This window comes from Lethenteron reissneri, chromosome 42, assembly GCF_015708825.2.
Source record: "Lethenteron reissneri isolate LAM-NWPU_2019-01 chromosome 42, ASM1570882v1, whole genome shotgun sequence".
NCBI classification, from domain to species: domain Eukaryota; kingdom Metazoa; phylum Chordata; class Hyperoartia; order Petromyzontiformes; family Petromyzontidae; genus Lethenteron; species Lethenteron reissneri.
The window spans coordinates 4101748-4119420 of NC_083820.1; the positions used below are offsets into that span (position 1 = coordinate 4101748).

The 17673-nt window shown below is 41.9% G+C and overlaps 1 protein-coding gene across 1 annotated transcript in view; it reads left to right on the top strand.

The window, feature by feature from the left end:
• Positions 1 to 17673, top strand: part of LMBRD1 (LMBR1 domain containing 1) — a 358364-nt gene that overhangs the window by 246880 nt on the left and 93811 nt on the right. The gene's annotated exons all lie outside the window — the stretch shown is intronic.

Sequence of the window (17673 nt, forward strand, 5' to 3'; positions counted from 1 at the left end):
TGGCCGGGCGTGGTGCTGGCCACCCACCCCCTCGTGTGCCATGTCGGCTTTCATAGGTGCTCTAACACAAATTGCTATGCGGGGGATACAAACCGATACAAAATTGTTCCCTTTTGGCAACATGACAATAATTGCTTACTGACCTTCCCCCCCCCTTTCCCAAACCCCCCTACCCTCCGTTACCCCCCCCCCGTTACTCCCCCCTTTCCCCCCTCCCCATGAGATCACTTATTGGAGAGTAAAGTCAAATTGTCCTGCCGCTCAATCGAGAGCAATTATTCCGAGCTCATCTCCAATGTTGGCACTCGCAGTGATACAAATTCCACATCTCCTTGACAGGAGCCAGTCTCTTAATAGAGCCACCGCTGTTCACTTTCCTGCATTGTGGGTATCCGTTTAGCTGACCCTGGCGGAATGCCGGGCCGAGTCCTCTCCCCTCCGACGAGGATTTGAACTTTTGAGGCCTCCGATTGTGGATGGACACCCAAACCGCATCCATCATCGTGACCCATAATTTATGGCCAGGCACGAGCCCCATTGAGACTCAAGGCCCGATATCACCGAGCAATTGGCCATCGTTCTGCCACCCTTTGGCACCCTTTGGCAGAACGATGGCCGGTGTTTGTGAGGGAGGGGGGGGGGTGAGACACCCCAGAGCCCATTTAGTAACTTTGCGATTCATGCCAGGCCCATTCCACACTTCAAAGAGCCCATTCCATTGCTGCCTATTCCGACAAGTGTGGAATGCCCTCTATTGAGCATGGTTAGGGAGGAGCCAACGATGGCGACATTTCCTATCGCTCTGCAGAATCGTGTCAATTCTGCTTTGGGGATGCGGCTTGTGCAGCAGTAGCAGCAGCAGCATCATTATCCTCCATAATAACGTTTTTTTTGGGTTCGATTGTGTACATATAAATGTGTCGTTAACCCAACCACTACCCGACAGCGAATTATTAATGTTTGTGACGTAAACAAGACGTGCCAATTAGTTACTACTTCAGCACACCAGTGTGTTTAAGAGTAAACCCACAACATTTCCGATCTGTTTACGTGACAAACCTTACTAATTGGCTGTGTCGGGTGGTGGCCGGTTAACAACACATTTACATTTACGCGATCTAACCCAAAAAACCTTTATTATGAATAATATTGGTCGCAAAAGCCTACGTGTCAATCATCATCTTCATTCATCATTTCCATCATCGTTAACATTGAGAAAGTGAATCTTAATTTTGGATTTTTTGTGACAGCAGGAATTATTCTTTGGTTCTTTCGGTCAAGTCACGTATAAAGATAAAATAATAAATTAAATAATAGCATAGTATGCTATTATTATAATAAATTAAATAATAGCATAGTATGCTATAATAATAGCATTGTATGCTATAGCATAGTATGCTATTATTTAATTTATTATTTTATCTTTATACGTGACTTTACCGAAAGAACCAAAGAATAATTGCGAAAGTGCCTCTCCCAGGCACTGCGTGTGGACACTTGCCAACATCACTACGATGGCCATGCTTGGTTCACAACAGGGAAGTTGCTGTTCGCTTCCCAGTGGAGTCGAGTTCATTTGACCAATTGCAGAAGGAAGGTGGGCTGAGTTAACCCTGAAAAATAATGTCAACAGAGGAGCCCTTCGAATAATTGTATCTCTGACCATTACACAAACTGTTTGCTAATCTGTGTAACTGTAAAAAAGTTCCCTAAAGTTCTTTATCACAGGCCATTGTCTGTGTCCTCTTTGAGAGGCATAAAGAGAATGCACTCATCGCATTCATGCGAAGCAAGGGTGACTCAATACGAGGATATTGAATCCTTAACGCTGAAATCGTTGCACTGCTGTCATCATTTGCACGGCTTATAGAAGGAAAAAATAGACGAGCTCGTGTTTCAGGCAATGATCCTCGTAATATGACTTTATTTTGGTGAGTTATTATTCGTGTTATCTTTCTGTGCACCTCGGCTAGATTACCAGCTTTTTTACGTTGTAAATGGTTTCCTGGGGCGGAGCGGCGGTGTAGTGCTTTGCCATGCTGTGCTACAACCGGGGAAACTAAGTTCGATTAATTTCCGGCTGAGTGAAAAGATGAACCGGTTACGAGCGTAGTGAAGTTGAGCGAAACAATGACCACACCATGACTCAGGGAGGCTCTCTCTTGGCACTGGGTTGACATAGGGCATTGTTTCCCAGCTGATATTTAAGGAGTAAAAAATAAATAACAATTAAAAATGCCAGATAATATCACGGATACTAAGTCAATAGTGCAGTTTGTCTTGCTGCTTTAAGAATGCTCTTGTTGTGAAATCGTGGTGACATTAAGATAGCACTGGTATATTTTGGCATAAACAGACCTAATCTCCATGAACTGCCTTTTAACTGTGAAGCCATTGATTTAAATGAAAACGAATTAATTTAGAATTATCCCAAGAGCTATTTAAATGTTTTTTATGAAAGCCCCGTGAACAGTAGATAGCTAAACTCTTTTTTAAATCCTTTATATTAAGTTCACTTGCTTGCTTGCTTGCGCGCTTACGACCGTGCAAATCTTTCGGTCGTTTTTTAACCCACTTCCCGTGATCCAATCGAGCTGACATTTTGCACACAGACTTGTTGTGCGTGACAATGTATTTTCCTGAAAAAAAATTTCCAAAATTTTACACTTTTTAGGAATTTTTTAAAATATTTAATTACCAATTGCTTAATGGTGGCAGGCAATCATCTGACCCATAGGTGGCAGCCATCTCAAGCCAGAGGACGAGAGGACTCTAGCCGCCCATTTCAAAGACCAATGTGGGCTGGGTTGTGGCCCATTGAATACGCATATAAAGGATTTATAGTGAAAAACTTTGTTTTTACGGATTAATTTTTTTACTGTACTGAGATGCAACTTTAAATGACAATGCATGCTTACTTATAACTTTAACAGGTAATTAAAGATACTTCTTCAGTGAATATAGCAACTCTTCTACTTACGAACACTCGTCTTACGAATTTTCAGAGATACGAACAAACCTGATCCGAACAAGCCTGTTCGTATGTCCAGTTGCATGTACGGATCGCGAGTCGTGAGTTCAACCGCCGCCCAATAGACGGTGGTGGTGGCATCGACATCTGCAGAACATGAAGAACCAGTGACATCTACATCTACAGGAGGTTATGCAACTTTTAAAGCCATTCCCCGTCTTTAGTGTACACGTCGTACAACACGTTTGGAATCGACAGGAGTAAAGTTGGACTTACGAACAAATCGACTTACAAACAGACTTCTGAAACCTAACTTGATCATAAGTAGGAGTCCCTGTGTAAGCTTTCTCCGGAATAAACACTGGTGGAACTACTTTCAATTTCAAGTTTTAGATTTGAAGCTTTCGTGACTGCAAGGATTCATACTCGTAGTTTTTTCGGTAAAGTCACGTAGGTAAAAAATGAAATTAAAATTAATTAAAAAAAATCACTTATGTATTAGTATTTTATTTTTATTAATTTTTATTTCATTTTTTACCTACGTGACTTTACCGTTGTTTAACGAGGTGAGAACTAAAGAGAATAAAATAAGTCTCGTGTGCAAGAGTGACCACCCGGGGCATTCGTCTGCCAGTAGGGGATGGTGGTTGATATTAATAATCCCAATGGAGTAACTCACGGTGTTTTCTTTTTCTTTCCAATTTGGCAAATTTGGACCCTGATGCCGGCACACGAGACGGGGCTTTTCTTGCGAATGACATCAGGGGGAATTTCGATTTAAAGCTTTCGTGACTGCAGGGATTCATCTTTTTGGTTCTTTCAGTAAAGTCACGTAGAAGGGAAATAATAAAATAATAAAATAATTATCACGACGTTTTGGACGGCTGCTTGCGTTGTGGCCGAAACGTCGTGAGAATTATTTTATTATTATTATTTTATTATTTCCCTTCTACGTGACTTTACCGAAAGAACCAAGAAGATCAGGGGTAATCTTTAACGTCCGCTATGAGTGAGGCAGAGAGGGAGTGCACGTTATCGTTTCGGTTATTACACTGGCAGTATCAAGCAGGGCGGCCTGCTGCATTCGAACTGTGAACCTCTGCAACAAGTGGTCGTGAACATCTATACCTCCTGCGAGGTGGCACTGGTTAAGACTGGCAACATTGAGCCCAATGGTGAGGTTTCCACACTCACTGGGCAGGCAAACCTTTGAAATCTCAGCCGTGCCTCCGTTTTTCTTTACCATGATCCAAAACTCAATACAAATTCCAGTAAATTCTTTCACATCTGGCACTGATAAACAGATACAATACCATTGCCCGACACCAATTTCCTTATCAGAACATTATAAATGCGTTTGTCTTGATTTCTTACAATTGTCTACGTTTGCACCTATTTACTCGTCATAATGTAATTTCTATTCACAATTTTGTACGAGTATCGCTTTAACTAGATTATTTCTTTTCAATTGCCTCTAACCTTGCATTAATTTATTATATCAACCATATAGGGAAGAAGGTCTGAGTTGACCCTTAACCTGGATTTTATCTTCCAAACTTCTGATTGTGAGACAGGTCACTATAATCACAGCGCCACCCATCCGCATGTAACGCACGAAGCATTGCGAGCCCTTTTGTCATTAATGATCACAGCCTGTATAGCTGCAGTAGCTTTTTGGCCATGGGGTCTTTTTTTCCACAGTAGTAACACCATCAGTAATGCATCGCCATATTTACGTTTTTTAAAGCAATTTTGTTTGGTGTTCGCAAATTGTGCACATTAAATAGAATGTATTTTTAAGCGTCTGGTAATTATGGGTTCCTGAATGAGCACCATGATCTCAATGTTCATTAGTTAGGGGCAATGTGTTTGTTTATAATGCTCCACATCCTGTAACCCCTCACCCTCCGACTCCCCATCAAATGTATTAACGCATTTTATTGCGCGCATGCCGCTCATGCTGTTTAACCCTGACAATTATATATCAATATGTAACACTATTTTTGTCCCTGGGTAGTAAGTGTTATTTTCTAATTGCTTATGCCTCAAAAGTAACATAAAATGGATTTTACTCCGCACAAACTTCGATTTTGTGACCAGGACTTTACGTGAAGGAATGACACAAATCCACACCACGTTTTCTCATTGAAAATAGGTAAATTTCAAAATACAACTGTCCTGGTCACAAAAGCAAAGTTTGTGGGGAATAATATCCATGCTATGTTACTTTTGAGGCATAAGCAATTAGGAAATAACACTTACTACCCAGGAACATTTTGTAATTCACAGTGTTTTGTAACACAGTGAATTACAATTCCTATCCACTCTAAAACGTGGTGGCGTGTGCTTATAACCCAACGACCTGGAGGTGAAGTTACTAATAGCTTGTGCAACGGCAGTGTATTTGCAGTTTGTGTTTACCCCTGACGTTGGAGTTTCTCTGGTCTCTGGGTACTCAGGATTCCTCCCACAGACAAAACAGAAAATGCAGGTAACATTAGCCGGGCAGTGGTGACACGCGCTTTAATCCAGGTGAGGGTTGTCGGATCACCGCACACACATGTTGTGAAACTCCCTTCCCGTGGGGGCGTCGAGATGCCTTACCCTGGCTCTGCAGGAGAAGGCAGTACAGGAAATGTGGACTCGCATCATCTGTCCCATCAGTTTGGGATAGAGTGTCACCCCCTCGCACGAGTGGGGTTTTCTCCGGGTGCTCCTGTTTCCTGCCACGGGCAGTGTAAACACTATATATACTCTTAGTTCTTTCGGTAAGGTCACGTAGGTAAAAAAAATGAAATTAAAATTAATAAAAATAAAATAATAAAATCACGACGTTTCGGAGGCAACACAAGTCTCCGTCATCAGGTGGGACCGTCACAGCCAGATTTGATGCATCAAGTGTAAACACTCACTAATGTTTTTAATCGAAACGCGCCTCCATATTTGGGGAATTGTGCAACGTCGCATGATGCCGTTGCATGAATGGCATGATATAAATGCTCAATATGATTGTGATGTGCAGGACCCTCTTAAATGTGTGCCTTGAGGCTCAGTAAAACTGATGGGTAATCAGAAAGTATTTTTTTATTGGTGAGGAAATTAATTTATTTTAAGCATGTATGGTAATATTTCATTGAATTACAATATCAGCATCCAGTTGTATGCCAGAATTCTGATGAGTGACTCTCTCACAGAAGGAACTCTTAATTTTTAAGTTGTGCTCGGCAATCTCTAAAAAAAATTTGTTCGGACATTTGGTCACCGGAGAGACAGAGCCCTTGTCGCGATGCAGAACGTGCCGTATATAAAGACGTGCCCGCACGCTCGTCGCTTCGTCAGGACTCGCCACTTTGAAATGATAAACGAGAAAGTTTAGGAGCGCATTTTTGTTCTGGGTAACAGCATCCAGCCCGAGGAAGGCTCTGAACTCCCTGAGGTCACTTAAAGTCTTCTACCAAACAGTCTTCTACCAAAGAGAGAGAATCGGACTCTTAGTTTCGGAGGCAACACAAGCTTCCGTCTTCAGGGGAAGACGGAAGCTTGTGTTGCCTCCGAAACGTCGTGATTTTTATTGTTTTTTTTATTAATTTTAATTTCATTTTTTACCTACGTGACTTTACCGAAAAAACTAAGAGTATGAATCATTGCAGTCACGAAAGCTTCAAATCTATAAGAGAGAATCGGCTTGAAAATGATGACTAATTAAGCCAGCCGTTTGGCTACATGTTGGCAAGGGCGCTGTCAAAGGCTCTGCCTGTAATGTAGTTCATTTCTGTGCTTATGCATTCTGAGGCAATCACAACTTTTAAACATATGTAGTGTTCATCTTCTTGGTTCTTGCGTTCTGGCCGAAACGTCGTGAGAATTATTTTATTATGTTTTATTTTTATTATTTTATTACTTCCCTTCTACGTGACTTTACCGAAAGAACCAAGAAGATGAATTCCTGCAATCACGAAAGCTTTAAATCGAAATATGTAGTGTTCTTCACGGAGGCACACACTTGACTTGTAGACAAGACGTTTATTTCAACACCCCAACCGCTTAACGACATAAACGTACGGAATAACAATATAGGTGATAGCCACTTGAGTATTAACTAAGCCACAACGGGACAACTCTATAACCGGGTCCGTCAGTAACATTCTGACTGACCCACGATGCCGAGCGAAGACCGAAGGTCGGTGAGACATAGCACTGAGGGTTTACTCCATAGAACAGCCCCGATCGGAGCTCGGGACTCGGCCTTTATCGGCCGCGGCGTGGCCGGGCTCCCCCCTTGGCCACGCCCCCTTCCAGATCCTTCCGGAAGGCTCCGGCCCCTACGTCACGTGTGCCTCTCTCCCTCTTTTTGGCCCCCCTTTCCACCTCGTCTGATCACGTGCCCACTCAGGGTCACTCAGACTGTCATGTCCTCACTCGACCTCTCTCTCAGTGTCACCAGAACTATGCCCCCTAGGGCCCACTTCCATGGCATACCCACTCTGGTGCCCGAGAAAGGCCCAAGACCCACAGCTCCACTCTTGTGACGGTAGCTGGCGCGAGCAGCCATTGTGACCCCATTTATGTCACTACACATAAACACATGTAGAGGTGCATGAGCTCTACAGGCTGTTGACTTCAGTTCTCACAAAGCGGTTCATGGACCCCGATGGACTTATCGGTCTAGGTCATCCCCAAGTCAGGATATGACCTTGTGACCTTCCAATTGAATGGCGTGGTCAAACCACAGGAGAGGGACCGAGCTCGATATTCGTCTGCCTAAAGCAACAAATAATACGCGGAATGTTATTGTGCAGTAAAGATTTCACTTGATTTCTATTGAACACTGGCAATCGTTCAGGGGTCTACATGGCCCATCACTATGTCTATGAAGGACTCAAAAGGTCAAAAAGGGGCTTTGCTAAGCACCAAGGGATTTGTGAAGACAACCAAACTCTGCGCCTGATCCACGTTCCAGTATCTTTCACCCTTGCATCTCGCCGCTCTGGCTGAAATCGTTGCTAATTGTCCATTTATCCGAGTCTGATGATTCCCTTTAGGGGGGTTCTCGTATTGGAATATTTGGTAATTCTCTTAATGAAGAATTGAGGAGAGTGGAGGTACCCAGAGGGTCGTAAAATGCATCTTGAGGAACCCCATCATTATTACTCAATACCCTATTGTATTTAGCAAGTTGAAAAATATATTTGAATTTAGAAAAAAAAACTTACAATTAGTAACTGGTGCCGAAAGTGACTTTGTCAGCTCTATCGGCTGCGTAACGAGAATACCGATTGTGCATGCAACCCTTGAAGCAGCACCTGAAGCTCGTTAAAACGTTAAAGAACCTACGTCTCGTTGACCCTACGGCCACCGAGTTCCCTCGTATGCAGGGGCGGCCTTTTCCACTGAAGCCGTGTGGATCCCCCAGCGTTCCACGCGGCAGCCCGTGTATTCGCAAACACTCCTGCGTCGAGTGCTAAATCAAAAATATTGGGCAGCGCTCACATTTGTTTACGCAAATCACTAACCTGTTGACGGCGGCGCTCCGTGCATTTCCTTTGTCAAGTTTTTTTTTTTTTACGAGAGCCTGCTTCCCCCGTCTGCTACTGCTGGGGAAAATGTTTCTTAAGTGAGGCGAAAGTCTGCCTGCTTTCTAGCGATGCTAAAAACTCGTTTGTGTTACAAACTTTGGGCGAATGAGTTCTGAAACTTCGTTGTTTTTTTTATTAATAACCTGGGCTGCTTCTTGAACCCTTTTTGTTGTTTTTTTAGTGTAACTTTTTTTCACAGTTAAGAGGAACTCTTAAGTGTGTTTGAGAGTATGTGCTTTTTGAATCACAGTATGTGTCGCATGGTTGTTTAATGGACATCTCATGCCCCCCTCCATCCCACAGTTATTTTTATAAACTCTTTTAATTTTTGATTGCAATTAGATGCTAAATTATTTCTACATTTTATTTGTCTTGTCTGCACGAGTCTGTTGGTTTTATTAACCATTGATGGAAAGTCCTCATTCCTATGGTGGGAGGCATCACAGGATGGCCATTGTTGACTTACAAGAAGGTTGTACCTATTTTATCCAATGCACAAGGGATGATGGGCTGCATTTACATATTGTATTTGTGAATCTTGCCATCCTGAAACAAATTATTCGCAATTACATATTTACAGGTGGGCTGGTGCAATGTGTTCCCAAAACAACGTAATGATGAAAAAAGTACTCCTGACGTTTTACAATTCTCTATCTTTGGAGCATTCAAACAAAAGATGAATAGTGGGCATGTAACAACGCAGCAAATGGTATCGCGATAATGGAGCAAAGATAGGTAAATAAAAAGTCTGCACAATCAAGATAACAAAACCGAGACAAAACAAAAACTAGAAAACCTTCTTTCATGCAATCACCACCCCCAAAGAGTTACGATGGGTCACACACCGCTCGGGGGTGAATTGTCACTTGCCTCTTGGAATAGGGTCACGAGACAGCATTTTGTTTGTTGTTGAGAAGGCAGACTCCTGCCTAAATTCTCGGGAGAGTGGACAGATCCGTTAAAAGCAGCAGCAGCAGCAGCAGTCTGTGTACATCGCAGGCATCTGGCATCGTGTTTCCCTTCATCTTATGCCCGTGAACGTTGTTGAGATTGAAGCGTTGAATCGAGTCCAAATAGGCCTCAAACACCCGTGGCCAACTGCCAACAAAGCACAACCAACAAACCCTTGCGGTATTTACCACAACAACAGCAGCAACAACAACAACAACAACAGCAGCAACAACAACAACAGCAACAACAAAACTGTAAGACACAAACCCTGATACGGATGCTCGAGAGAGTTCGTTAAACCTATCAAAAAAAAATTCACGTGAAAATAAAAAGTTCTTATTTGCAATTCTAGATTTGAAGCTTTCGTGACTGCAAATATTCATACTCTTAGGTTTTTTAGGTAAAGTCACGTAGGTAAAAAAAAGGTAAATAGTAAAAATAATAGAAGAAATAATAGAAATAAAATAATACATCACGACGTTTCGGAGGCAACACAAGCTTCCGTCTTCAGGTGGAACTGTCACAGCACGATTGCTGTATCAAGTAAAGAGAAATCCCAAGAGACCCGACCTTGTATATATACTGGTTGAGGGGGGGAGGAGCCAGGGTAGGCCCCTGGAGAGGAGTTGTTTTTCTTATTAGCAAGTTTACTGATCCACTTGTAAACAGTCCATTTTAGCCCAAGCAATTGGAAAGCAGATTACCTGTCCGTGGCAAGGCATGAACCATGGTTTATTAAAAAAATACAATTATTAAGTAGCTCTGCTACTGAGGATGAACAGAAGCGCAAGATGCACGCCTCGGACAAGCAGGGTTTTCCAAATAGATTTTGACTGCCGGGCTGTGTCACACACATCTTACGCAGGTTTAATGATAATAATTATAACTTATAATGCGCCTGCCATCCTAGGATCCCAATGTGCATTGCATGAAAATCAGGAAATACAAACATAACTAGGGGGCAACCGACCAAACTAAAGAGGGAAGGCCGCTTTAAAGAGATGGGTTTTCAAAGTAGACTTAAATATACCTACTCTTAGTTCTTTCGGTAAAGTCACGTAGGTAAAAAATGAAATTAAAATTAATAAAAAAAAACCAATATTTGTTTATTAATTTTAATTTAATATTTTACCTAAGAAAAAAGAAAAACAATATTTTTTATTAATTTTAATTTAATTTTTTACCTACGTGACTTTACCGAAAGAACTAAGAGTATGAATCCTTGCAGTCACGAAAGCTTCAAATCTAGAATTAAATATACCTACCGACTCTGATTGCCTGATTTCAAGTGCCGAGGCGTTCCATCGTCCTGGCTGCCGTCCCATTCAAGCATCTCAGGTTCCTGTTGTCATTTCTTCAATTGACGTGTTCTGCCCAAACCACCTTACTTTCCTTCAGTCAGTATGATGTCTCTTATTCGAGTTCGTATTCTGGTCCCTGTATTTATCTTTCTGCCTTTGCCGCATGCATCTTTCCATGATTCTTTGGAAACCTTTGAGCCTTTGTTCCATTTTGTCTTTCGAATGTTCATGTTTGCTGTCCATGTCAGAGTAGGAAATATACATTCATAATAAATAAATAATGAATGCCATGATCAAATCTTTTTTTAAATCCTTTATATTAAGTTCACTTGCTTGCTTGCATGCTTGCTTGCTTACGACCGTGCAAATCTTTCGGTCGTTTTTTAACCCACTTCCCGTGATCCAATCGAGCTGACATTTTGCACACAGACTCGTTGTGCGTGACAATTAATGTTCGTGAAAATTTTTTCCAAAATTTTACACTGTTTAGGGAAAATTTTTTTTAAATACCAATTGCTTAATGCTGGCAGACAATCATCTGACCAATAGGTGGCAGCCATCTCAAGCCAGAGGACGAGAGGACTCTAGCCGCCACGCATATAAAGGATTTATAGTGAAAAACTTTGTTTTTACGGGTTAGTTTTTTTTTTTGCTAAATTCTGCGACCTGTTCCCACTCACGTCTTTATTTCATGATGCTATTTTGATCCCGGTACATCTTCAGTCATTGCCTGAGGCATGCACTTACTTTGTATTCTGCCTCTGAATTCCACAATGTGCCTCTAACTGTTACTTTTTGTCAATTAAAAAACACATTCCTCCGGAGGGAGCTGGTAGGAACGTTGGGTTGCTCGGCCAATGGCCAGGGTCAACGGCGGCGTGGTGTATTCCGCAAATTTGGCCGACTGTGAGGGCGGGCACAAGCCGGCGTGAGTAGGTTAAACGTTGAGTTTTATAAGGGCACTACGGGGTGACCAGCCCTCTCCCCACCCAGCCCCACCCCTCCCACCCCCCACCCAGCCCCACCCTCCCCACCCAGCCCCTCCCCACCCTCCCCTCTCCACCCATCCCATTTTTGGATGCACGACGGACGGACGGACACAATAATCCCCTGTGGGCTGGTGGAACCAGATGGTTCCTAACAGTATTAGCAGGCCTTTATAAATCCAGCGCGGTGTGTGAAGTTCCCTCTCTAATGCATCACTCCTGGGAGTTGACTACACCTCTATGCAGGATTGCGTGCTTTGGCCAGGAGCGGTTCAAATAATGCCGCTTCACCTCACATTTACGTGCGACATCAACAATAATCAAAAATAGATGTCAGTTTTGATGGATATGGTCAGTGGGGTGAGAGTGCTACGAAAGCAAATAGCCTGATATTTATGATGAATTAAATTTGAGATTCATTGAAATGGCTTCATCTGTTCTACGAAAGCATACTTGTGATTAGGTCAATTGATGGCTTTCCATTCCCTGGCTTAAGGCTAAGTAAGATACCAGGGCACCGCTACATCACGTTGACACCATGTCGTTTAAACATCTGGGTTTCTTGGAACAGCAAATGACCTTGCCACTTTCCCAGTCTCAAAAGTCATTTTCTAGCCAAGACCTATTTAACTTATCAGCTTTAAATTTCGATTTAAAGCTTTCGTGACTGCAGGGATTCATTGTCCTCAGGTGAGGACGGCTGCTTGCGTTGTGGCCGAAACGTCGTGCAAATTATTTTATTATGTTTTATTTTTATTATTTAATTACTTCCCTTCTACGTGACTTTACCGAAAGAACCAAGAAGATTATCAGCTTTAGAATATTATATCTCTTCATTTTTTGACTTCATATCTCGTTACCGCACGCACAACTTCTCTCTTCGAATCTCCTTCTGCCCCCAATGTCTGCCACCACTTGCTGGGAGGTGCTCATTTGAGTATAAATATTTTCTGAATCTTATGTTGCATAGATTTATATCGTGCCTTAGCCCAAGGCTGCTTCTTTAATTTGCGTCTGATTACAATAACTTTTGCATTTTAATGCTTTAGTTCTCAAAAGAGCATTATGCATACCTTAACCCGGTCATGACAACTGCACTGAGATTTGTTTTTAAGTCCTGCATGAATAAACATTTTTTCAAAAATATCCATAGATTCTTGACTTTACTGGACAAGTTTGCAGACAATATATGTTTTTGCATGACCGGTGGGGAGGGAAAACAAACATCTAGAAATGTGTAAAGTATGTGGACAGAAAGGTTACGATGGACGTTTTGTGCAGTCTGTGCACCGACACACTGAATTGAAACTGCCTACGTGATGTGAAGTCTTATTTTTGTAAGTTTCAAATGACGGAATTTCACTTCGTGGTGCGATGAGTCGGCAATTAAGCGGAACCAAACGTGTCGGTGACATCGACGTTGGGGAGAATAACGATTAAATAAACATTTTCAATGCTAAGCGAATACAAAATTACAGCGAACAAATGAATACAGCTAGTGGCCATTGCGTTCGTGTGGGGTTATCAATAACCGGTGCGCGTTTCGCTCGAGACGTGTGGACGTTTAAATTGCGACTGGAAAAGAGGAGCGCTGGAGGTACGGTGGCCGGAGTCCGCTGGCTCGCAAACATCGGTGCTCACTCTCCACACGTGCACTCGCAGTTCACGTGCACGCTGTCGCTCGCTGGCGCACGCTCTCTCGTGCATGGTGGCTCGCGCGTGCGCGCAGTGGGTTCAAAAAGCTACTTCTGTATTTCTGATAGCGAGCGATGCAATGCTGCGGGAACAATTGTGGAGGCTGAGGAATTCCATTGCTGTAATTGTCAGTGCTTTAAAAAACATTTTCACACAGATGTCAAAATATTCAATGTTTTTTTGTGTGTTTAACCCCCTAACTAAAATGATAATAACGATTATGGGGACCTCATTTGCCAGTAAAAATATGATAATTGGTTCTTTACCCTTCTATCTGGCAACAAAACTGACACCTTTTTGCAAGGAGTCATGTTTGCATAGACCGCAATACCTGCAGTCATAATACAAACAAAAGAACATAACTCTGATAATGTGCACTGTCCTTGAAGTTGATTGGTCCACACCCGAGACAGCTTTCCTTCGAGCCTAGTCTCATATGGGTTGGACCAGATGACGCCAAAAGGCGCACAACTCAAGGACAATGCACCATCAGAGTATGAGAGCTCGGGGCAAGCATCTACACTATGGGGACCTCATTTGCCAGTAAAAATATGATAATTGGTTCTTTACCCTTCTATCTGGCAACATCATTATCAGAGTTATGTTCTTTTGTTTGTATTATGACTGCAGGTATTGCGGTCTATGCAAACATGACTCCTTGCAAAAAGGTGTCAGTTTTGTTGCCAGATAGAAGGGTAAAGAACCAATTATCTGATAATAACGATGTTTTATTTTACCAGGTAAGGCCTGGAAATGACTTGTCCACACATGATAGCTCAACAAAGTGGAATTTCAAGTGGCATTTTATAGCGGCCAAATAACTCTAAACAATCGAGCAACGCTGATTTTTACGTGTAACTTTTGAGACCGGAATTTACACCTTCTGATGGTGGGAGCTCTTCACTCCAAAGGACAACTTACCGATGGCTTCCTCGTGCTCATTAAACAACCCCATAAGGGATGATGGAGTGAGGCAATCCCCCCCCCCCCCCAACTAGGATTTGAATATACAACCTTCCAATTGCTAGCAGTGTGTTCCAACTATAAAAATGTTATCCGTACTTGATTAACGATTTTACGTAATAAATATTTTCAATTCCTTGTTTTCAACCACTAATTGACAATCGTGAATGTAAATGTCTTCACAGCTTTTCATGCAGACATGAAAGCAATTCCATATCTTTGAAGATGGATTTATTGTGGTTGATAATAATTCTAAAAATAATGTTCATGCATCTTTCATGTCAAGTTTTAACATCGCCTGCTCAAGTGATTGGTACGGTGACCTTGAGCCAGTGAAGGAAATTCCACATTCACATGGCAGGGGCTGGTTTGTTCATAGATTGGCCACTATTTACTTTCCACTTTGTGATACTCCCTTTATCGACCCTGGTGAAGTGCTGAATTGACCATGACTGGGGTTTAAACTCTTAACCTTCTGATCCTGAGACAACCCTGCTAACCACAATGCCACTCAACCAGATCAATGCTGATGTATTGTCTTGTACATTGTATTTAAGTATGAATAGTTTTGCACTGGATTTGATTGTAATGCTTCTGCACGCTATCTATATGTAATTGTTTTATACATTGAAGTTTGCAGTGCGAACTTTTCTTGAGGACATTGCTGCTCCAGAAATACCTTGGAAAAAAAAGGCTTTCATCATGATGGATATGCATTTGTTTTCACATGAAGGCCACTGATTGCTTAAGTTCTTGATTGATTGAAATAATGCAAAAGTGTTCAGAGGAAATGTATGAATATAGGCCTGGATGATGGAAATTGCAAACGTCTTTCGATTGATTGTTGACTGCGTTTCATAGATGCATTAAACATCAAGCACGGAAGGATAATAACAAATAACAAATACAGTGCTTTGTTAACATTCATTGAGGCCCTGCGGTGTGACTTAATGGTGTGATCTTGCATAATTATGGTGCCTAGAATTACTAGAAATAATAATGACAAATGTTAACAATTTGTGAAAACTGTCACGGCAATTGGAAGCGATAAATAGTACAGAACACCTTCGCTGCATAAACAGTTGCCAGAGCACATCTGTTAATTTGAAATTAAAATCCTACACTGGAACATATTTGAGCTCTACTCAAGTGTAGCCGATGGATAATGGAGTGTGTTCTCCAGAGAACAATATTCCTCAAAATCACCTTTGGGATAAACAGCTGCTTTTAGTATACAGCGATAATCGTAAAAAAGTTTAAATGCGATGTACATTTCTTATAAGGAATGCTATTTTTTTTTTTACAAAGCAGGCTCTTATCCTAATGGCTTGGACCTGAGTGACTAGCTGCAAGATAAATCTGGCTTGACAAAATGTGAAACGTAGGCCGATGCTACAGCTTGGGAAGAGTTGAACTGTAGGTTAAGCCACACTTGAATAATTCACTTTCCCTCACCGTAAACCATTTATGTGGAAATGTGTGGGGACGTAATGCCACTTTTTCAGGATGAGTGCTTTGAAACTTAGTTCAAGGAGACCAGGACAATTGTATTCGGGGCTCGTTTATAGATCACGGCGAATGCGTTTCTCATGATGTTCGTTTTACGGCCAACTCTATCCTAAATGTGTTGTTTGGGTCATGCAAACAGAATGGAGAAATGTCTCTCTGGGACTCGTATAACCAGGCAGCATGTCATGAAATGGCCCACAGAAGTTCATACCTCAGACCTACTACTGGATTCACTTTGAAGTTGGCCTCTCTCACCCAACACTTGAGTGGTGCCCCTTCTTGCTTTGAAATCGTCCGTTATATTTCAATAATTTTAGCTGTCAATGCTGAACGAAGGTGAAGACAACAAGGTTTATATCACAGGTATATTGTATGTTGTCATGGTAATCAGACTGAGACCCATCAACTCCAATGGAACCCTAGTTTAGTCATGTGCAGCTGAGATGCAGATTCAAAACAAGCATCTTCATATTGGCGAATTGGTGTCCTGGTCCAGGCATTATCTCCCTTAATCACCTTGGCATCTCTAAGTTTGTACGTATTTGTATATTTAAGTATTCCCTCGTTATTCACGAGAAATACGTTCGGGAGATGCTTGTGAATAGCACATTTCGCGGATAATTATATTGGCCTACGAAAACCAATGTTTTTTTTATCCCATAACTTTATCGCATGATGCAGTCGCGTAGAATTCCAGATGTGATTCGCAGATAGCAAGTTCGTAAATAACGAGGGAATACTGCGTGAAAATTACATCATCAAGAGACTTTAATGTTATTGAACGTGGCATTCTAGAATTGGCCCCACACTGGGCTGCCAAACCATTGGCATCTGCAGTGCAGCATATATATCTTGATTCAATTTTTTTTTTAAACAGAAAACGTATTCTTCACGTGGAGAAAATATACAGTGTGGTACATAATTGAATTTCATCATCAAGCTACAACGTGCAAAGAAAACACATTTGGAGACGGAGCGTGACATTTTGCAAAGCTCTGTCGCTACTCTTCACTCTCTGGGAGCTGCAGACATATTAAATAAATTATAAAAGGCTGCCTCTGATTGGCTGCGACGGGGGCTGCACATACTCCCTGCTGTGCCCATGCTGTGGCAAACAACCTGGTCTCCTGAAACTAATTTCCAAGTCACAACGTGGCTCAGCATTCACGCAGCTCTACAGACAGCACGCGCCGTAGGGCATTTACCACTGGACCCTGACCTCCAGGACAGGCGTTCTTGACCCCTATCGAGATTCTCAGGTGTGCCTATTTGCAGTGTGCATTGCAAAGTTGTAAGTGCATTGAAGAAAACACTCACTGTGCACTGGGCAGTAGATATAAACAATTCGTGGCTATATAATACTTTTTTTAAAAAATCGAGACCGCTTGTTCATCCATAATGCGAATATTTGTTTTCGTCTTATCGGCCTATTTGTCGTCAGCACGTATGTTAATCTGCAAAATTTGTTTAAACCACCAGACTCTGTGCCAGTTTTGACAAGCCTGGCACTGCTCCAGATTTTGCTTGTTTAAAAATATGCTGTTGGATAATATTGGTCTGGTAGTTTTAGTTTTTATTGAGTAGGTCGCTTGATTATGTAGATTCAGTCGATTGGTAGGAATGTAAATATGGATGGCAGTAGCTTTGGAATATAAAAATAAAAACTATACTATTTTTATTTTACCGGTTAAGGCTCACTGAGCTATACACCTATTTTTTTA